This window comes from Bubalus bubalis, chromosome 17 (assembly GCF_019923935.1).
Source record: "Bubalus bubalis isolate 160015118507 breed Murrah chromosome 17, NDDB_SH_1, whole genome shotgun sequence".
Lineage (NCBI taxonomy): Eukaryota > Metazoa > Chordata > Mammalia > Artiodactyla > Bovidae > Bubalus > Bubalus bubalis.
In genome coordinates, this window is record NC_059173.1 from 11154582 (window position 1) to 11171513 (window position 16932).

The 16932-nt window shown below is 44.7% G+C and overlaps 1 protein-coding gene across 5 annotated transcripts in view; it reads left to right on the top strand.

The window, feature by feature from the left end:
• The window catches only part of RPH3A (rabphilin 3A), a 277513-nt gene that overhangs the window by 186777 nt on the left and 73804 nt on the right, over positions 1-16932 (top strand). Inside the window, exon 1 of one of the 5 annotated variants that reach the window (XM_044930103.2) lies at positions 13867-14001. The exons of the other annotated variants lie outside the window; for them this stretch is intronic. The gene's annotated coding sequence lies outside the window, so the exon portion shown is untranslated. Of the gene's footprint in view, positions 1-13866; positions 14002-16932 lie in introns of those variants that run through there. 5 annotated transcript variants of the gene reach the window in all.

Below are 16932 nucleotides of genomic sequence, written 5' to 3' on the forward strand. Positions count from 1 at the left end.
AGCAGTTTTCTGGCTGAGGTTGAGGCAGTCATTTCCTTCAACAACCTGTTGAGTAGTCATTTCCCCAACTACACAGAGAGACCCAGATCCTATCCCAGACTCAGCCACACAAGCTTCTCTGTGTATCCCCCCAGAGCCTTGGTTTCCTCCTCTAACACTAACGTGGCCTCTGGAAAAACACTGGTGGCAGCAGAAAGGATCGCATTGTCCCTGAATATCCTCAGAGGGTAAAATGCTTCAGAGGCTGGTAGTTGGCCTCCCCAAGTGGCCATAGAGGCTCCCTAGAGCCTCCCCAAGGCCCTGGGATTGAGCAGCTTTCAGCTCTGGAAAATCCTCCCTCTGGTTGTCATGGCAGCAGATCTGGAATGGGAACCTTTATCCCGGTGGAGCAGCATGGGGGCATTTCTCACTGACACAGACTGTAATGGTGGCCTCAGGGCTCTATTACAGGGTGGTCTCTGATGCCCTGGGGAGCTCCCCACCTGCTCTTCATCCTCTTGCTAGAAAGGTCTCTGAGATAAAGTCTGTCCAATTGAGTTCAAGTCCCAGCTATGCAACATGGTAATTATATCCTGGAGCTGTAGTTTTGTACAGGAAGCAAATGAATTGGGGGATAGACAGAGCAGTCCCAAGGACTAGCCCTGTGCTTTTCGTTCACATGAGTGATTGCCTTTAACCCTCAGAAATCCTTGGTAAAGAGGCAGTAGTATTATGCCCATTTTGCATACAGAATTCTGAGGCAACAGAAAGCTGGAGAGGCAGCTTTCTCAGTCCCCTCCCCGCCCTGCCCCCAGTTCATTTAGTAAAGTGTGGCTTCAACAACTCAAATCCAGATCTTTGGGATATTACAGTCAAGTTTCCATAGCAAAGAAATAAACTTCCTAGGGCCTCATTCTTCTGCTCTGTAAAATGGGATAATAGTCAGTTACCACTTCCCTTACTATTTAGAATTGTTGCAAAGATCGAGCAATTTAGAACACTTTTTAACAATGTAAAGCTCTACAGAAACAGATTATCTAGTCTTCAGCTCCTTCTGGTTTGTAGCCAAAGCAAGAACATCACTCCTGTAAAGGACTGGATCTCACTATTCTCAGTGGTTAAAGCACAGCTGCTGCCTCTAGACTTCTTTGGAATTCAGCTGTGGTACTTGCTGGACTGTGACCTTGAGCAAGTTGTTTGGCCTCTCTGGGCTCAGTTTACTCACCTATAATATGGGAATAATAATATCATCTCCCTTGTAGAGTTGCTATGAAAATTACATGAGTTAATGTACATATGAAGCACTCAGAACAGTGCCCAGTACATGGTCAACTACAGAAATGCTAGCTAGGACTTACATTTAAAAAATTACTTTTAGAGTCAATGGTGTTTCACAATAACTTTCTGAAGGGGAGACTTGGGATTTACTCCTTCCATTTACAGATGAAGGAACTAAACCCCATAGAGGTAAACCTTTTCCCTAAGATCGCAAGGTAAGTTGCTGCTGCTGCTGCTGCTGCTGCTGCTAAGTCGCTTCAGTCGTGTTCGACTCTGTGCGACCCCATAGACGGCAGTCCACCAGGCTCCTCCGCCCATGGGATTTTCCAGGCAAGAGTTCTGGAGTGGGGTGCCATTGCCTTGGGGACCAGAAAAAAGTTCAATCTTTAGGGATGACAATGGCTACGCCACAGAACTTTAAAGCACAGCAGGTCCACCAGGCCAGTGACAAGGCATCAAGCCGACAAAATGTGACAATATGCTGGGAAAAGCAGGCAGTTAATGTCTGGGAGCTTATTTTGCCCAGTCATTAACTTCAGGGGCTATTTAATTTTAGTGTATGCAAGAATCTCCTGGGGTATTTTTAAATTCTCAAGGCCCATCCCTAGAAATTCTGGCTCAGAAGGTTTGAGTTGTACCCTGGAACCTGCAAGGTAAAGGGTTTCCTGACTGATATGGTAGCAGCTGATCCATGGGTCATTCTGGGAGGAACAATGCTCTTTTCCATGGGTGAATTCTCTTCATCACTCCCAGGGCAGTGGGCTTGAATGCCTCTAGGATGGTTGGCTCAGCACCTACAAAGTCATTCTGTGCATTGCTGAACAGGTCTGATCAGCGTGGTTGTCCTTCTTGATGTTAACTTAGATCTGATTCCTGTCACTCCTGATCATTTTACCTTCCAGAGCCAAACTGAAGAAATGAAAATCCTAAGACAGAACATGATCTTTAAGTGCACATTAGGAGGTAATTGTATGAGGCTATAAATCTGAGTTCATTTTTGTCAGGGGGATAATTAAAAAATGAATGTCTAGTCTGCTCTGCATTGAATTTAGAGGTCCTCTCAACCAACATACAATCATTTATTCATTCAACATATAGTTACCACTATTCAGTTGATAGATATTTATTGACTACCTACTACCATGTCTGATTCTTTGCAACCCCATGGACTGTAGCCTCGGAGAAGGCAATGGCAGCCCACTCCAGTACTCTTGCCTGGAAAATCCCATGGACGGAGGAGCCTGGTAGGCTGCAGTCCATGGGGTCGCGAAGAGTCGGACACGACTGCGCGACTTCACTTTCACTACCCTGTAGGTCAGATGTCCCCAAATAACAAAGTGGACCTTCAATTTCCACATTTTCCCTGTAAAATCAATCCCTCCTGACTTGTACAAAATGGTTAGCCAGACTTTAAAAAATAACCTAGTAGGAGCTGAAAGAAAGAAAACAAAACCTATTAAGGGATATAGATGAAATGGTCAAATGTCCCTTTATAGTGTTTGATTCATTAACTATATTATACAAAAATACTTATTATATAAAATAATCAAGTAATCCATAAAAACTATGCTTTCTGCCACTGACACATATTTTAAAAACAGTCAACAAACCAGAAAAGTAAGGACAGTTTTATAATTTTTAAAAAAAGTCATCTGCTACAAATATTTTTTGTTAAAGAATGGGAAAAGGAAGAGATACCATTTGGAGCATAATGGTTGAAAAGTTTAGAAAGAATTTCCTAACTATTTTGTTATTCAAAACAAGTAAATCGAGAGAGATAGTGACTGTAAAAAACTTTAAGGACCTGGATAGAAGGTAAATTTCCATTTTCTGAAGGATATTTGGTCGGGGGTGGGGGTTCTTATGTTCTATTTGGTCATTTTTAGTATTTATCGGGCACTGTGCTCACTGTGCGGATACAGTAGAAAACAATTTAGAGTTGGTACCTTCCCTTGAGGAGGTAGACATAAATCAGTGATGATACAAATGAATGTATAATTAGAACCTGAGGCAAGGGTTCTAAAGAGAGGAACACAAGTTTATGAGCACATGTCACAAAGAAATCTGACCTCATCTTCCTGGAGGAAGTGACATTTGACCTGGGAGCTGAGGGATGAATAGAAGGTAACCAAGTAAAAAGAGAAAAGAACATTCATGGCAGGGAAAAAAGCGTGTGTCAAGGCCCTGAGGTGGTGATATTCAAGGATCAAATAAGGCCAGCATCGTGCAAACAGAGGGTTGTGGGGAGCTCAGTGTCAGATGAGGTTGGTGGTACCTGCAGGGCCATCATGAGGCAAGTCGTCTTTATTCTGAGAGCAGTGCGATTTTATAAGCAAAAGGATGACTTAGCCTAATCTGTTTTGAAAATGACTTCCTAGTTGCAGCACAGGATTCACAATAAGGGGAGGAAATACTCTAAACTGCCTGGGAAAGTTTCTTGTACTGGCCAGTCTCCCCACACCCCTTCTCTTTATAGCACTGACTGCCTAGAAATCAGGAAGACAGTGGGACCCCAACGAGGGAGTGTTCCGCAATTAATCATGGTATAGGCTCCAATTCCTGAAAATGTGGGGGCTGAGAGTGGAGGGAGGAGGTAGGGATAGTTGCCAGTCTGCCTGGGTTTGAATCCCAACTCTGCTGCTGTTCAGGCTTTCTGGGTAGTTCAAACAGTAAACGATCTGCCTGCAATGTGGGAGACCTGGATTCGATCCCTGGGTTGGGAAGATCTCCTGGAGAAGGGCATGGCAACCCATTCCAGTATTCTTGTCTGGAGAATTCCATCGACAGAGGAGCCTAGTGGGCTACAGTCCTGCTGCTGCTGCTAAGTTGCTTTAGTCGTGTCCGACTCTGTGTGACCCCATAGACTGCAGCCCACGAGGCTCCCCCGTCTCTGGGATTCTCCAGCCAAGAACACTGGAGTGGGTTGCCATTGCCTTCTCCGAGGCTACAGTCCATGGGGTCGCAAAGAGTTGGACATGACTGAATGACTAACACTTTCACTTTTCTGCTGCTGTGTGACTTTGAGCAAGTTACTAAACCTCCATGTACCTCAGTTTCCTCATCTGGAAAATGGGGATGACAATAACATCTACTTCTTGGGATTGTCTTGGGAATTTAAGAAGTATATATATATATATATAGTCTTTGCTTGGAACAGGCATGGGTCTTCCCTTGTGGCTCAGCTGGTACAGAATCCGCCTGCAGTGTGGGAGACCTGGGTTCAATCCCTGGGTTGGGAAGATCCCCTGGAGAAGGGAAAGGCTACCCACTCTAGGATTCTGGCCTGGAGAATTCCATGGACTGTATAGTCCATGGGGTCACAACGAGTCAGACACAACTGAGTGACTTTCACTGGAACAGGCATGAGAGATGCTTGATAAACACTAGTTACTGTTATTTTGATGATGGTGATGAAATTACAGAGTTCGACATTCTAGAGGGGGTACTTGATGAAAGTGAAAGAGGAGAGTGAAAAAGTTGGCTTAAAGCTCAACATTCAGAAAATGAAGATCATGGCCTCTGGTCCCATCACTTCATGGGAAATAGATGGGGAAACAGTGGAAACAGTGTCAGACTTTATTTTTCTGGGCTCCAAAATCACTGCAGATAGTGATTGCAGCCATGAAATTAAAAGACACTTACTCCTTGAAAGGAAAGTTATGACCAACCTAGATAGCATATTCAAAAGCAGAGACATTATTTTGCCAACAAAGGTCCGTCTAGTCAAGGCTATGATTTTTCCTGTGGTGTCATGTATGGATGTGAGAGTTGGACTGTGAAGAAAGCTGAGCACCGAAGAATTGATGCTTTTGAACTGTGGTGTTGGAGAAGACTCTTGAGAGTCCCATGGACTGCAAGGAGATGCAACCAGTCCATTCTGAAGGAGATCAGTCCTGGGTGTTCTTTGGAAGGTATGATGCTAAAGCTGAAACTCCAGTACTTTGGCCACCTCATGCAAAGGGTTGACTCATTGGAAAAGACCCTGATGCTGGGAGGGATTGGGGGCAGGAGAAGAAGGGGATGACAGAGGGTGAGATGGCTGGATGGCATCACCGACTGCATGGACGTGGGTTTGGGTGAACTCCGGGAGTTGGTGATGGACAGGGAGGCCTGGCGTGCTGCGATTCATGGGGTCGCAAAGAGTCGGACACGACTAAGCGACTGAACTGAACTGACTGAACTGAGAGGGGGTACTCTTAATCCTTTCCACTCTGCCCACTGCCTCACTTCCTTTTGGACTTTACTTAAACATCAGCTTCTCAGTGAGGCCTTTCTTTTCTAATCATCTTATTTAAAATATCACCCCCCTCCAGAATTTTGCTTCTTCCTTCTTTATTTATTATTTATTACTATCCCCCTAACACTTAGCACCATGTGACACACAATTTTACTTGTTTATTTCATTTGTTGTCTATCTCCCCCCACTAGAATGTCAGGTCCACTGGTGCAGGAATATCTGACTATTTTATTTATGACTATAAGCTCACTACACTGTATCCCACAGCGTCTGGCCACACAGTAAGTGCTCAGTAAGTAGTATTTGTTAAACAATGGGCACTGACAGTGTCAATCTAATGCTCTTTGCTCTTGTTTGAAACCTGACCCACTCCCCAGGCTGCTCTGACTCGTCCTACGGTTCATTAAATGGCAAAAACAGTAAAAGAGAAAGCAAACCTCATGCCTTAGAAGGGGTCAGGGACAGTCAGGGAAGGTGCTGAGGCACCAGAGATTTCGGTGATGGGAAGAAAGTGAAGGTCTTTTATAAAACCAGCTCAGTAGCCTGATCTTTGTAACCTGATTAATGATATTAATCCTTTGTCAATATCAACACTACCTCAGCTCTGGCTGTGGCAATTGGTGGAACAGCAGACTTATTCAATATTTAAGAAGACCTGCATTGCAGGAGAAGGATTTGGACTGCGTGTGGAAGAACAAGCAGCAAATGCTCAGTGACAGTCTCTTAAGTGGTGGATTATTTTTAAAAGGAGAGAAACAAGAGAAGAAAAGGCCCTAAAGCCCTCAGCCTCCCCTGGGCTTATTTGGTTTCTGGTAACATTTGCTCTGACTCAGAGCGAAGAGAGTACTGTCAGCAGAAGGGAAACTAGGGACCAGGAACTTTGGTCTCCTGGGTTCCATTTTTCTAGCATTACATGCAGAGGTGGTCCTTAGAGTGTGTGTGGTCTCTAGACCAGCAGCATAGCATCACTCTGGAACTTAGAAATGCAAATTGGTGGGCTCTATCCCAGACTTCCTGAATCAGAATCTGCAGGCCTGGGAAGTGGGCATCGGTCTAGTTTCCTGAGCCCTCCAGCTGACTCTGGTGTGCATTCAAGTTGAAGGTTCACTGGCTGGAGGAGATGGAGCCTGGAAAGAGTGTGGCTCAGGGCACATGGTTCTAAGCTGGTGGTTCTCAGCCCCAGCTGCACAGTAACATCATCAGGAGGACTTTCAAAAAGTGTGATGTGGGTACCCACCATGAGCATCTTCTTTAGTTGGTTTGGTTGGGATCCTGGAATTAGCATTGTTGAGTCCTCCCATCCCCCCTCAACAGTTCTAGGGTGCAGCCAGGGATGTGACACTTTGTTCTAAGACAATCCTTCTGTTTACCACTGATGTGCCTTTGGTGAGTCATCTTACCTCTTGTGTCCTTATTTTGGGCATCTTTGAAGTGAGCCCTGAAACTAATCTTGTGTGACTTGCAAGGAAATGAAGATTAAGAAGGATGCTATTGTGATATCTTTGTAGGTGTTAAAATGCTGTGCATGTAGGAGAGTTGAAGAGGGTCTCCTGGGATGTGTCAATACCTTTTGATGGTTCTTGACATTTCCTTCTGGTTGCCTCATTGACCCCTCTCATCCTCTTGGGGATCTAGGGCCACAGAATGCTCACCTCAACCCCCAAGATTTTAAAAGATCACCGAGGCTCCTCAGTTTGATTACTGCACTTGGGAGAGGAAAGCTCAACACAAGGTGCAGAAGGCAGGGAAAACAAGAGGACCTGCGTGTAAGTTCAAATCGTACAGGCTGTCGTTGGCAATGAGGACTCTGTATGAGAGTTATTATTATTTTGAAATGAGAACTCCGAGTTTTTGAGTATTTAATGTGGGCCAGCACTGTGCTTGGGGTGCTGCATGTCTGATTTCATCCAATTCTTCCATCAGTCCTGAGTAGAAGGCACAGTGATAAGCCCCATTTTCTGGACAAGGAAGGGGAGGAGCCAAGGAACTTGCTTAAGGTTCCAGGCTAGCGGGGGATAGAGCCAGGACTAGCCTCAATGACATGTCTGGATTTAGGTACTTCAAATGCAGTGAGTCCCTAAACTAAAGACAGGTTGGCTTCCTGGGAAAGGTAATTCCTGAGGAAAGGGTCTGAAGATGTCCCAAGAAGCACCAGGTGAAATGAGTGTGGGAGGAGTTGAGCATCACCTCCTCTTCATTTTGGAGAAGGAAATGGCAACCCACTCCAGTATTCTTGCCTGGAAAATCCCATGGACAGAGGAGCCTGGTGGGCTACAGTTCATAGGGTTGTGAAGAGTCAGACACGACTGAGTGACTTCACTTTTCACTTTCCTCTTCCTTTTGCTTCTAAATCCAGACCGTTAACCCAGTGCCTCCTACTGGCTTCAGTTCTACATCACAAGTGCTTGGTTTTTCATTCAAGCCTTCTCTGTCACCAGGTCCCATTGTTGGGGACATTTTAGTTTCCTTTCTTAATTTTCCTTGCAACTTGGTCAGGCAAAAACCAGATTAAAAACTCAGAATAACTGCAAAACTTCAATTCCTCTTTTACAGAGGAATGACTTTCAAGTTTCCCTTTCTTTCCTGAATAAGAAGCTGGGAATCAGGGACAAGGGGACTCAATCCACACTCGTTCTTGGCTTTGAAAGATGAGGACTATCCTACTCCCTCAAATCAGCCTTCACAAGTAACCCATTTTATTGTAGAAACTGAGCTGGCAGCTTGGCTGGAGAGGAACTACTTGCAACTACCCCTGGCTCGCTGCAAACCTTCTGCCTTTGAGCATGCCCCATGGATGTTAGAGATTAAAAATATACTTAAAAACCCATTTGCTCCCAGCAGTGGTTTGTTATCTGATTAGACTCCAGAAAGGCTGTGTACTAGATGATTCCAGCAAGCTTTCCATCCCCAGTTGAACCCCAAGTCAATATGTTCCCTCTTGGCTGGTTTCCATTCTTTGTCTTCACCTCATTCTGTCCCCAGAAAGGTGATGATGTAGGAATGGGACTTGAAGTGCACCTTTGGTTTTACATGGGAGAAATTGGCCAGGAAACTAACCACAATGACAGTCCTTTTAGGTCCTTGGCACTTTGCCTCCCAAATTGCCTCTTTGCATCAATTATCTTATTATCAGCCCTTGCCTCTGTCGCACTCTGAAAAATAAAATAGGAAACAGACCAAACTACTAAGCATTTGTCCCACTTAATAGTCCTCTTTGTAAGAGGAAAAGTGGAAAGGTAGGAGTGCTTGCTGATTAGTATTCTATATATATTTACATATGATACATATGTATATATGATATATAACATCTTTACATATTATGTATATATTATTTATTTTATATATACATATATGTATATATGCGTATGTGTGTGTGTGTGTGTGTGTGTGCTCAGTCGCTCAGTTGTGTCTGACTCTCTGCGACCCCATGGACTGACTGTAGCCTACCAGGTTCCTCTGCCTGGAAAATTCAGGCAAGAATACTGGAGTGGGTTGCCATGCTCTTCTCCATGGGATCATCACCCACCCCCCCCACACACAAGGATCCAATTCTCTTCTTCTGAGTCTCCTGCATTGCAGCAGATTCTTCACTGCTAAGCCACCTGGTAAGCCCTGTGTGTGTGTGTGTGTGTGGAGAGAGAAGCGGGGGGAGGGAGCAGATTATCATTCTTTGCAGTAGTTATGTTCTGTAAAATCATCATGTTATGTTCTGTAAAGTTCATCATCATGGTCACTGATGAACAAATGACTAAACCATTGCTCCCAGAGAAAAATCAGTGTTAAGTTCCTGCATGCTTCTGGTCACACTGCATCAACCAATCTGTATATATTCTCGTTTTCTGTGTTTCTGTTTAAAGACACATTATTTAATACACATCTTAGTCTGTTTGAGCTACATTGATGGAAAACCTAACTCAAACTAATTCAAGTGATGCTAAATGACATCTATTGGCCAGCATAATCAAAGAGTCCATGACACAGCTGAGGCGTGACTGGATCCCATAGCTTAACAGCTGTAGGAGTGAGATCTGACTGTCTCTTCATTCTGCTTCCCTTTGGGTTACCCTCACTCCCAGGCAGATTTTCTCTACCTGATCAAACCTCATCAAGTTAAGTTTGTCTTATCCCATCTTCAGTTCAGTAAAGAAAAAAGAGAAACTCCTTCCTAAGATATTCCAACAAAAGTTTCAGGACTGAGTCTAATTGGCTTGTATTGGGGAACCAATACAACTTTGAATCAAAGAGGAGAATATGTTGATTGCCCAGACCAGAGTCATGTGACTGCCCCATGGCTGGTAGTTGAGGTCATTCCCATCAGAACTATGGGTAAGATAGGAAAAGGATGGTTCACTAAAATAAAATTGGAGTGCTGATACCAGGAGAAGGAGGGACAGTTGTCCATTTCCCATCCCCCCATGGAACATTCCATCTTGTGGAGGATGATTTCTGTGAACTATAGGAGGCTAAGCCCTGAGTTTCTGTATTCTAAGAACTTAAAATTTTCAGAGACGAAAGGGCTCAAGGGGCTATAGAAAGCATCATGGGACTGTGAGAGTTGAACTGGGACTTGAGGTGTTAAGTGGAGGAGCAGGAACATTTCAGAGGATGAAAAAGGCTTCTCAACACCTTACCATCCTGGTATCTTCTGTTGCATGAACCTCGGGGAGAAAAGTGTGAATTACATCATAAAATGAGGGCGGATCCCAACTTTTAGACAGTTCATCAATTACTAGTTTCACCCCTATGTACATACACACACACACTTTCATATATTCACCAAAATGAGAGAAAAAGTGAAAGTGAAGTTGCTCAGTCGTGTCTGACACTTTGCGACCCCATCCATGGACTGTAGCCTATGAAGCTCCTCCATTCATGGAATTTTCCAGGCAAGAGTACTGGAGTGGGTTGCCATTTCCTTCTCCAGGAGATCTTCCCAACCCAGGGATCGAACCCGGGTCTCCTGCATTGCAAGCAGCCGTTTTTTACCATCTGAGCCTCCAGGGAAGCTCCAGAATGATAGAAGTAAAGTATTAAGTGTGTGCCACTGTCTGTGGTCCTGAACTGTAGCTCGGGCCAAAGCTCTCTTCATGTCTCCCCAGCTTTTCTAAGAAGTCCTACTTCTTATTGGTTCTGATTCAGTTTTGGGGAAAGCCAATTAACTTTATTAAACCTCAACTTTCCATCTGTAAAATAGATTCAATGATGTCTCTTTGCAAGCACAGTATGAGCCAATGTACGTAAATCGTTTAGCATGGTCACTGCTGCTGCCGCTGCTGCCAAGTCGCTTCAGTCGTGTCCGACTCTGTGCGACCCCAGAGATGGCAGCCCACCAGGCTCCCCCGTCCCTGGGATTCTCCAGGCAAGAATACTGGAGTAGGTTGCCATTTCCTTCTCCAATGCATGAAAGTAAAAAGTGAAAGAGAAGTCGCTCAGTCGTGTCCGACTCCCAACGACCTCATGGACTGCAGCCTACCAGGCTCCTCTGCCCATGGGATTTTCCAGGCAAGAGTACTGGAGTGGGGTGCCATTGCCTTCTCTGAGCATGGCCACTGGCACCCGGTAAATGGTAAATACCATTAGAGCTGTTATTCTCAGCCATTATATCCTGGAGATGTGACAGGATATAATGGAGACTGCTCCTTATTTAATTCTAACCATGTACCAGATACTATTCTAAACACTTCACAAGTATTAGCTCATTTAATCCTTCAACATCCCTACAAATAGATACTACTATCACTATTATTATGAAGTTTTTCATATGAGGAAACTAAGGCACTGAGAGGTTTAGTAACTATCCTAACATCATGCAGCTAGAAAGAGACAGAGTTGTAATTTGAACTGTGGCAGCTCAGCACCTTTCAACCTCTGCACTCCTCTGCCTCCAGTGATGAAGGTCGTAACACCCACCTGCCTAGGTTATTGTGAAGACCGAGGACTTTGTAAATTGCAGAGTGCTCCATCCATTCTTGCTCTGATGGCTGTTTTCATGGGGACATAGGGAGAGGAACAGGAACTTTAGGGTTCATTTGGGTTCTCCAGCCAACACTGACTGAGATTCATTTTTCTATTGCCTTCCCCCATCTGGTGTCAGGAGAGCAGGAGAGAGGAGTGGATGAAGCCAAGTCTCCAAGATTTATTATTCATGGGAACCAAGAGAAGCTTTTTGTTCTTTCTGACCTGGTCTCAGATTTCTTAGAATCCACATCCCAGGGAGGTAGCATGGCTGGACAATCTGAGGCAAAAACTGTCCTTCCCAGCCAGGGACCCTGTAACTTGTGTTCGTTTGGAGGGTGGGAATTCTGCAAGAGCCCCTGGATGACACCAAGTGAGGGTTTGCCCTGCCCAGAACTAGCCTCTATGCTCTCTACTGCTGTGTCTTCCACTCCAGAGTCTCAACAATCCTATGAAGGAAGGGCTGTTACAGCCCCCATTTTATAGCCTCAAGAAAATTGAGGCTCTGAAATGTTCAGTAATTTTTTCCAGGCTCACCCAACTCAAGTTTAGCTGGGGGTTGAATCCAGGTCCATGTGACTGCAAAGCCTGAGCTCCTGGTGGAAGATTCTGTCATGGAATTTGTACCATGTGTGAAAATGACTGTTGTGTGTGTGTGTGGGTGGGGGGTTGTTGGAACTGAAGATGGTTGGTGTGTAGATGCAGTTGGGTATGGGGGTGACTGTCACAAATGTGGGTGTGTTGTGGGTGGGGAAGGTGCTGGGGGTGTGGCAGGAGGGGTGGTTAGGAGTGTGTGGAGTGTGTGTGGTAGAGGGTGTGTGGATGTATGGTTTGAGTATGAATGGGCATAAGTGCATCAGAATGTTGTCAATGGGGATGGGCAAGTCTAAGTATGTGGTGTAGGAAGGAAGGGGCTGTAGCAGGGGTGTAGGTAGGTGTTGGTGGACGGAAGTAGAGGGTGTTGGTGACAGTGAATGTGAGTGTGTGTTTGTGTGTGTTGAGGTGAAGAGGCAAGCAAAGCTCTTCCTGATCCCTGATTGCCTCTTCTTCCAAGGATGAAATGAAATATGCATTTTCCCATGGCAGGGCTCATCTGAGACCAGAGTACTGAATCTTTCTGTCTTATAAACAGAAACTGGCCTTGCTTGCTTGATAAGAGTCAGACATGTGAAATGTGAGGAGTTTTGCTCACACATAAGAGGAAAGTCTGTGAACTTGAACCATTCCTTTTCAAATGCAGAAAGAGGCCATTTCAGAAAAGCTCATAGCCCTCTTTACAACAGTCCCAACAAGTAGTTTTGCTGTGTGTGCTTGACCAGCTCCAGCAAATGGGAACTCATTACTTCTCAAAGTAGCACATCCTCCTTTTGATACCTCTGATGGTATCAGCTCTAACAAGAGCTGGATTTTGTTTGTTTGGGTTTGGGGGATTTGGGGCCACACTGTGTGGCTTGTGGGATCTTAGTTCCCTGATCAGGGTTCGAACCCATATCTCCTGCAGTAGAAGCACTGAGTCCTAACCACTGGCCTGCCAGGGAATACCCAAGAGCTGTCCTTTACCTTATGCCAGACTTTCCCTCAGTACCTTTCACTTGGTGCCAGATCTAGCTAGGCAGCTGTGTTATATGAGTGGTTGTCCAGAGTAATGGTTAGGAGTATTGATATCAAGGGAAGATACACCTGGATTTATACCTGGTTGGCTCCACCATTGCTGGAGAAGGGATAGGCTACTCACTCCAGTATGCTTGGGCGTGGCTCAGCGGGTAAAGAATCACCTGCAATGCGGGAGACCTGGGTTTGATCCCTTGGTTGGGAAGATCCCCTGGAGAAGTAAACGGCTACCCACTCCAATATTCTGGCTTGGAGAATTCCATGGACTGTATAGTCCATGGGGTCGCAAAGTGTCAGACATGACTGAGCAACTTTCACTTAAAAGAACAAATATTGTATTATTTGCAACAATAGTCAAGATAACAGAGTGGTCAGAAGACTCATTTATACAAGACCCAGATCCAGGAATATCTTTGGATTTTCTACCTGCTACCATGTGACCTTGGCAAACCAGGGCCTCAGTTTCCTTATCTGTGAAATGGGAGTGCTATGTCTCCTATCTATGATTTGTGAAAGTGCCCCTCAGATGAGAGGATGCTGGTTTTTTCAAAGGGATAAATGCCCCTCTCTGCTCTGAGTATTTCATCCCTGAGGCAGAGGAGGGATTAGGGTGACCCTTGTGTCTCTGTGACATGAGGAGAGTTAGTTTAGGGCTGCAAATAAGTCAGTTCCAACTGAGTTTTAATCAGAATGAATGGTATTGCAACTTGAGCCTGAGTGGCAGCCAGAGGCCATTAAGCTAAATTACTTGTTTTAATACGCAGACCTGTCTAATCACATTTTCCTGTTTGGGGCTGTGTGTGTCTGTGCAAGTGTGCGCAAGTGCAGAAATCAATCCTGAGCTTTTCGTCTTCTCCTTACTCACCACAATGGAGTTGGAGCAGAGATAAACTCGATTAACAACACAACAAAGGCAAGCTTCCACTTTATCAAGGAATCAGGTAATTGGCTGGGCTGTGCAGGGAGCCCTGAAGAGTGTTCTGTTAATAGTGTCTGCCTTTGCATTTTATTGTTCAGTATTTGGGTGTGTAGACTCAGGGTTCAGAGGGATTCATAACCTAGGGAAAGAGGGAAATGATGGGGGCACCTCCCTCTAGCAGGAGACATTTTCCCCCCAGGAAGATCGATTCTGGATGCTCTGCCTTGCTTTTAGAGTGTGTCCTGTGTTTTCTGCTGTGGACTCATTTGAGTGCACACACTGTTATGGCTTACTGGCTGTGTGTCCTTGGACAAATGACCTTACCTCTCTGGGCTTCAGTTTTCAGATATGTAAAAGTGGGTAACAAAAGCTCCTTTTTTCTAGGATCTTTATGAAGATACAACTAGACATGGCATATGAAACACTTAGTGCAGTTGCCCGCTCACAGTGAGTCCAGAAAGGATGGGTTAGGTTGTGCTGTGGTAGCAGCCATCCTCAATGTTGCAAGGACCGAGACAACAGAAATCTGTTTCTCACTCGTGAACCTGGATATGGTGGGTTAGCAGTGGGTGTCTGCTCTGCATTTGTCCTCACACAGGGACCCAGATTGAGGGGGGAGCTCCATCCTCATACATCTCTGATTGTCAGGACAGGAAAAGGGGAAAGTGGTGATGTGAGCACCTGCTTTAGAGTTTCCACCTGGAAATTTTTTTTCTTTTTGGCTAAAACAGTTTGTGTTCCAGCTTTCCAGGGGGAGGGAAGAGCAATCCTATCGCATTGTGGGAAGTCAGAAATATTTAGTTATCAGCACTAATGACAACCATGATGATCTAGTCACTAAATTGTATCCGACTCTTGCGACCCCATGGACTGTAGCCTGCCAGGCTCTTCTGTCCATGGGGTTCTCCAGGCAAGAATACTGGAGTGGGTTGCCATTTCCTTCTCCATAGCACTCTCAAATAATCCTTGCATTAGTACAATTATATTGTTCTTATCATAATAACAGAATGCATTTTGTTGTTGTTTTTATTTCCATCATTCATTATTATCATGCTTCACATACCTAATCCGGCTTCAAGAATCCTGAGACATTTCCTACTCGTGCCAAAGTTGGGTTCCCATTTCTTTAAGAAAACATAACTGATGTTTTTATTAATAATAACATAAATAAATGATAGTTCCCACTTACAGGAGGATGGCTTGTGTAGGCCTCATCTCATTTAATCTTCACAATTCTATTTTGAGATGGGTCCTATTATTGTCCCCACTCTACAGAAGAGGAAACAGGTTCAGGAAGATGAATCCACTCGTCGGGCTCATAAATGGCAGAATGGACTTGGCCCCCCCAACTCATACCCTAAGTCACCTTGCTGAACTGTCTGCTAAGACTATGTGGTCTTAGCCTCTGGATCTTTAACTGGAAGCAGGGGTTGACTGGGTGGAGAGTGCTCGAGACGCTATGCAATGTCCTTGTTGACCCACAGAAACAGGGGTTCATCACTGGGACCTATTCACTCTTTTCTGTTTCCCCCTTTTCCCAGCCCTACAATCACCCCAGGCTCCATCCCTCTGAATTTGTCCATTCCTTAAATATTCCATGTCCATCGAAGCCTCTGAACATTTGCTCACTCTGTTCTCTCATCTTTTCCTCCAGTCTTCATGTCTTGCATACTCCAGCTCATCCTTCAGGGAGCAGTCCCAGTCTTCCCCCTTTTGGAAAGGACCCACCCCACCCCCACCCCCAGACAGAGCTAATCCCATAACCTGTCTGCTTCCATGGCATTTTGTACATTAATAAATCTAAACATTTTCTAGACACACACACACACAATGCAGTCCATTTGGAGGAGGGAAGAAATTAGTCTTTGTTTTTAATTAATGCCAGTTCTCTCATCCTAGCTTTTAATACTGGCACCTCATTTGTCTTATTAAGTACTTAGTTTTGCTTTTAATTAGTGCTGCTTATTGTCACTGAATTTTAATTGTCAGTGCAGGGTCTCAGCAGGCCTTGGTAAGGATGCATTACAAATGTTTCTTGTTCTCTTGCATAACCTCAGCTTGGGTGGCAGTGTCTCTGAAGTAAAGGGGGAGCATTTCTGGCGGGGGTGGGTGGATGAAGATGGTTTTTTTTTTCCAGACTTCAGCCAATTCTGGTTTTCTTTGAGATCCCCATTTGCTCCAAGGTAGCTGGTTTATAAAGACACATAGAGAGAGGTTAGGAGGGTTGTAATGACAGAAATTCAATTCAAATTTGACTTCAGGAGAAAAAAAAAAAAGGGAACATATTCGTTCATATGTTCAACATATGGTAGCCAAAACAGACCATCAGGGATTCAGGTGTGGCTGGATCCAGCATTCCAACAGCATCATCAGGAACCCGTCACTCTCCATCTCTCAACTCCACTTTCATCCCTTGACAGACCTTTCCCATCTGGTGCCAAAAAGTGACCAATAGCAGCTCCAGGCTTCTGTTCTATCAGTTCAGCAATTACAATGGAAAAAGAATGCTTCTTTCCACATAGTTCCAGCAAGTCTTAGGGTATACCTTCACTGGTCCAGACTGGGACATGTGCCTATCCCTGAGTCCATGAGGCATATAATACACTGATTGGTTAGAGATGATCTTTGGTCCACCTTTAGGGACCAGGTTTGGGTAATCTCCATCTGAGCCACGCAGATTGATACGAGAGAGGGATGGTTTCCCAAAGGAAAATTGGAGGTGCTGTTACTTTAAAAAAAAAAAAAAAAAGAAGGGATAGGTGCTGGACAGGAAAAAGCAAGAAATCTCTACCCCAGGTATCCACTGCAGTGTCTCACTCAGGCCTAAAAAACACCTAGAAATTAGACACGTGTTCTTCTCCCCAGCCCCACCCTCAAATAACACTAACAATGACCTCTTTGCCTAATCCTTAAAAAGTATTTTGTATTACCAGGCCTCTGCACATGTATTAAC